A 5,807-nucleotide genomic window follows, 5' to 3' on the forward strand; every position below is an offset into this window, starting at 1 on the left:
GGTTATAAAAATCATAATGTATATATATACATATTTTTTTTAATGACTGGTTTCTTTCTTTGAGCATCCATGTGTGAAAACACATTCATGGATGTGTTTTCACCCATGTTGTAGCATGTATCAGTTCTGATTGCTTTTTATAGATGAAAATACTCCATTGTATGGATATGCCACATTATATTTACCCATTCGTCAGCTGATAAACATTTTGGGTTGTTTCCACTTTTGCCTATTGTAAAGAACACTGCCATCGCCACCCGACCCTGTTTAAAACTGTTCAATGGCTCTCTTGGAGGAAGACACGGTCTCCGCTGCAGCGGAGCCTCGGGCCACCCGCTCCTGCTCCTGACTCACCATTGTTCGCTCTCGCCAAGGAACAAGCCGGCCAGGAAGCCGCGCCGCAGCCATGGCTTTTAAAGATACGGGAAAGCCCGAGGTGGCGATTCACCGGATTAGAATCACCCTCCCCAGACGCAGCTTGAAGTCTTTGCAGAGGGTATGTGCTGACCTGGTCAGAGGAGCGAAGGAAAAGAATCTCAAAGCGAAAGGACCAGTTCGGATGCCTACCAAGACTCAGAGTAACTACAAGGAAAACTCCTTGTGGTGAAGGTTCTAAGACTTGGGTTGTTTCCAGATGAGGATCCACAAGTGACTTACTGACCTGCACAGTCCTTCTGAGATTGTCAAGCAGATCACTTCCATCAGTATTGAGCCAGGAGTCGAGGTTGAAGTCACCATTGCAGATGCTTAAATCAACATTTTTAATAAATTGATAATCAGTTGTTTAAAAAAAAGCCTTCCCTTTTTTCTCTTTATTTATTTTGGCTGCTTTGGGTCTTCATTGCTGCGTGGGCTACTCTTCGTTGGGGTGCGCGGGCTTCTCACTGTCGTGGCTTCTCTTGTTGTGGAGCACGGGCTCTAGGCGCACAGGCTTCAGTAGTTGTGGCACGTGGGCTTCAGTAGTTGTGGCTCGCCGGCTCTAGAGCGCAGGCTCAGTAGTTGTGGCACACGGACTTAGTTGCTCTGCGGCAAGTGGGATCTTCCCAGACCAGGGATCGAACCCGTGTCCCCTGCATCGGCAGCCGGATTCTTAACCACTGTGCCACCAGGGAAGTCCCCCATTATTTTTAAGATACCGTTCAAAACACTATATATGGTTTTCGGTGCTCAGCAAGTTTTGGCCCCAGTGATTGCTCCAGCCTGGTTTTGAACTCTTCCTATTGTTCTCTGTGCTCCATCCATACCATCATTCTCTCACTTCTTCAAAACTGCCACCTCCAGGTTTTTGTGTCCTTCCCTCTTCCTAGAGACCACCACCTCTTTATCCACCCACTTCTTCCCTCCCCTACTTAGTTAATTCCAAATTCTTATCTGAATTCAAATATTTTCTCAGAGAAGAGTTTTCTGAAATTGATTTCCTTATCCCCTTTCCCACCCTACCCCTCAGTTGGGGTAGGTTCTCTGTTTTATTTTCTCAGCTCCTTATTCTTTTTTCTCAAAACATTTATCTCAATTTATAATTATGCATATATTTTTTAATGATCATTTAATTGATGTTTATTTCCTCCGGTAAATAGGCTTTGAAATTGGTTTTGCCCCTATTGCATGTCTAACAATAAACATAGTACCTTGCCATTAGTAGATAATAAATATATCCTGGCTGACAATATGAATAAAGAAAGAACACCAGATTTCTGTCTTGGATAACTGATTGATCATGAGGTCATTAATTAAGGTAAGGAATGCAAGATGAGAAATATTCCTGAATAGGGCCAGGAAAAGAGGGGAAGTTAAGTGCTAAGAAAGTTGCAGTTGAGGAAGTCCCAGTGAGGAAGGCCAGCAGGCAGTTGGACTATGAATTTAGAGCTGTGGAAAGAGATCTGGAATGGAGACAGATTCGGAAGTTATCAGCAAATAGCTTTTTGGTTAAGATCTTGGGAGCGGCTGAGCTTGCCCAGGAAGAACGGGTAGCATAAAAAGGAAAGAGGGCAGGAGACTAAACTCTAGAGACACACGTATTGAGAAACAGGCAAAAGAAGACTTAGAATAAAGTTTGAAGTGAAATATCAAAGACATGGGAGAAGAACCCTGCCAAATGCTTCAGAGGAAAGCTCTGAGTTTGATCATTTGGGTAAGGTGATGATCATCAGATCTTTCCATGTTAAGGGATTTTTTTTTTAATTAAAAAAATTTTTTTAACCTCTTTATTGGAGTATAATTGCTTTACATTGTTGCATTAGTTGCTGCTGTATAACAAAGTGAATCAGCTATACATATACATATATCCCCATATAAAAATATGGAATGGTTCACAAATTTGTATGTCGTCCTAATGCAGGGGCCATGCTAATCTTTGTATCGTTACAATTTTAGTATATGCGCTGCCGAAGCGAGCACTTAAGGGATTTTTGAGCATCCTTTTTCTCAACTTTTCACCTAATGGTTTTAGCATCCGTTTATGATCCTTGACTGAATCAATTATCTCAGTCTGGATTGCTGAATGGTGATTTTTTAAAAATTGAATCATCCCCCTCCCCCTGCCCTGCCCCCTGCTTTCTTCTTCTAAATTCCTGTGTTGCTCTCAGGGAAAGTTTCCCTGGGCACCTCCCTCTTCTACTAGCCCATTGCTGGGATATTTCACCCATGGGCTGGGAACAGCAAAAGGCTCTTTCATGAGAAGGTTGTAAGGGAATGGAGAATGTGCTGGGAGAGAGATTTGCTAAACCTTTGGAAAGTATATCCAAAGGGATGAGGACTATTCCTTTTGGTAAATATGACTTCTTCTAGCCTTATACCTCACCTACAAAAAAAAATGCAGAGATGTGATTTGTGCCAGATCACACACTACATCCCTTTAGAGGCACTCTCTAAATACAATCCAACTTCTTCAGACAGCTTTCCAAAGCCTTTCAAGTCTAGGTAAGGTGCCTTTCATATGCACTGCTAGAACACCTTACCCTTCCCTCTCGCATCAGTCAGCGCACAGGATTGTCATGGTCACTTTACTCCCTTGAGGCCTCTCCAGACCTCAGGTCAGTCTGGTTCCACAGTGTATTACTAACATTTAATCCAGGGCCTCACTCATAACAGGGACTCAGAAAAAATGTCCTGGGTGAGTGAAGGATTGAAGGGATGACTGTATCTCAGGAAGTAGCATTCTGTGGCTGGCAAGTGAGGGAGCCTGTGAGAAGTGGGCTGGAGAGACTTCCCAAGGGGATTGGATTTTACTGGGAAGGTACAGGAGAGCCCTGGGGGCCTTTGAGCAGTAAATCAGGCTTCTACTGGATTTGTGATCCAGAAAGATCTCATTTAATCCTCTTAACAACTTGATGAGATAGTTATTCCTATCTCTATTTTACTGATAAGGAAATGGGCCTCAGAGAAATTAAGTAACTTGTTCAAGGACACCCTGCTAGGAAGTAAGTGGAATCAAGAAATGTGAAGTCCATCCTTTTTCTACCTCACCAGCCTGCCTCTCACCCTTTGTAGGAGTGAGAATAGATTCAGTAGCAGACTAGGACATAGACTAAATTGGTCAGGACTTTGCTAGGCTAAATAATACCCTGGCTCCCCAATACTCACTTCTATCAATGAGTCAGAGATGAAACCAGACACACACATTTGCTTTACATGATGCACTTGCTTGGGGGTTGGCTGCTTATTTAAATGTTTTTCAATATTTGCATCTTGCTGCACCCTTTCTGTCTGAGATCACAAGGTGTAAATAAGGTTTACCTTGGCACAAGGGCAGAGGCAGAGGTCTGTGTGGAGCCATTGCTGGTTCAATAAATGGTTCTCAATAAATGTTGAAAAAATATATTACTCAATATAAATCAGTTGGATGTTAGTTCCATAAGAAAGGGAGATATTGTAGACAAAATTTGGTTTAAAAAATATAATTATTACTTAAAAACTTGGCGTAAATATGTATGTCTTCACATGAAAAATATGTGTGTGCATCTGTATATATATATATATATATATATATATATATATATATATATATATATATATATATATTTTTTTTTTTTTAAGAAAAAAGCATTGTTCAGACTTCCCTGGCAGTCCTGTGGTTAAGACTCCAAGCTTCCAGTGAGAGGGCATGGGTTCAATCCCTGGTCAGGGAACTAAGATCCTGTGTGCCTGTGGTGTGGCCAAAAAAAAAAGAAAAAATCATTGCATAGAGGAATATGTTTTGAATAATCCCATATTGGAATTATTATAAATATCCATAAAAGTAAGTCTGGAAAGACAAATGCTAAAATATAAAAATGATATTATTTCCAGATGTAATAATATAGTCAAGATAACTTAAAATTTCCCCAGCTTTTGTCTTCTGCTAAGTTTTTGTTTTAAAATGAACATTCACTAATTTTTCAATTAGGAAAAAATGGTATAAAAATAGATCGAACATCAACCAAAACAAATCCTCTATTTATCTGGCTCCTGCTAGGTGCCCTGCATTGTGCTGGCAAAGAGAAGGGGGCCTACACCCAGCTCTGTAGGAAAAAGATGGACACAACAGGAAAAACTTAAAAAATAGTTCATATTCTAATTTATTTCTTGCCTGTGAGGTTCTAGCTATTGTGCTAGATAGAGCTTTATATAGTTCATTTTGTATATTTACACACCCTTGCAAAGTAGGTCTATGTATGCCTATTTTATGGGTAAAGAAGAAGGACACAAACAAGTCATGTGTGGACCGCATGCCTGTCATACTCCAAAAAGAGGCATTCAAGGCTGAGAGAAGGAGAAAAGACTTCGTCCTGACAGTGGTTGCAGACTGGTGACTTGTGTGGCCAGCACAAGTTTAATGGCAAGACATGATTAACCAGCACTAAGTTTTCGTTTTTTTTTTTTTTTTTAATTAAAATCTGAATGTCTTTACTTATGGTTATGTAGTGGTTATAAGAGTATACTCTATAACTCGACTCTTCAGATTTAAATCCTAGGTTTGTGCCTCAATTTTTTAATATGTAAAATGGGAGGTAATAACTGTACATACCTCATACAGTTTTTATAAAGATGAAATAAGTTTATGCATGTAAAAGGTGTTTGCACAGTACCTGACATGTGGTGAGAGCTCAATAGTTAGCTCTTCTTCTATTCCTATTCTGGATATTTTGTATAAATGGAATCATACAATGTGTGGCTTTTTGTATCCAACTTCTTTCACTTAGCATAATGTTTTCAAGGTTCATCCTGTTGTAGCATGCATCAGTACTCCATTCCTTTTATGGCTGAATAATATTCCATATTATGGATTTACCACATTTTGTTTACCTATTCATCAGTTGATGGACATTTGGATTATGTCAGTTATTGTGACTAGAGATGCTATGAACATTTGTGTACAAGTTTCTGTTTTTCAATGCTTTTGGACATATACTTTGGAGTGGAATTTCTGGGTCATCTCTCTCTCTCTCTCTTTCTTTCCTTCTTTTTAAAATTATGACCATCCTAGTGGGTGTGAAGTGGTATTTTATCGTGGTTGATTTGCATTTCTCTAATGACTAATGAGGGTGAGTGTCTTTTAATACACCTGTTGGCCATTTGTATCTCTTCTTTGAAGAAATGTCTACTCAAGTCCTTTGCCCATTTTTATTTTTTATTTTTTATTTTTTTTTGCGGTACGCGGGCCTCTCACTGTTGTGGTTTCTCCCGTTGTGGAGCACAGGCTCTGGACGCGCAAGCACAGCGGCCATGGCTCACGGGCCTAGCCGCTCCGCGGCATGTGGGATCTTCCCGGACCGGGGCACGAACCCGTGTCCCCTGCATCGGCAGGCGGACTCTCAACCGCTGCGCCA

The 5,807-nt window shown here is 40.5% G+C and overlaps 1 pseudogene across 1 annotated transcript; it reads left to right on the top strand.

Annotated features, from left to right (window-relative positions):
* Positions 1–337: 337 nt before the first annotated feature.
* LOC308617492 (small ribosomal subunit protein uS10-like) lies at positions 338–751 on the top strand (annotated as a pseudogene). Its single transcript has one exon. The product of its transcript is annotated as a small ribosomal subunit protein uS10-like (transcript).
* The last annotated feature ends 5,056 nt before the right edge of the window (positions 752–5,807 follow it).

Source organism: Mesoplodon bidens (assembly GCF_964165515.1).
Source record: "Mesoplodon bidens genome assembly, chromosome: 5".
In the NCBI taxonomy this organism is placed as follows: domain Eukaryota; kingdom Metazoa; phylum Chordata; class Mammalia; order Artiodactyla; family Ziphiidae; genus Mesoplodon; species Mesoplodon bidens.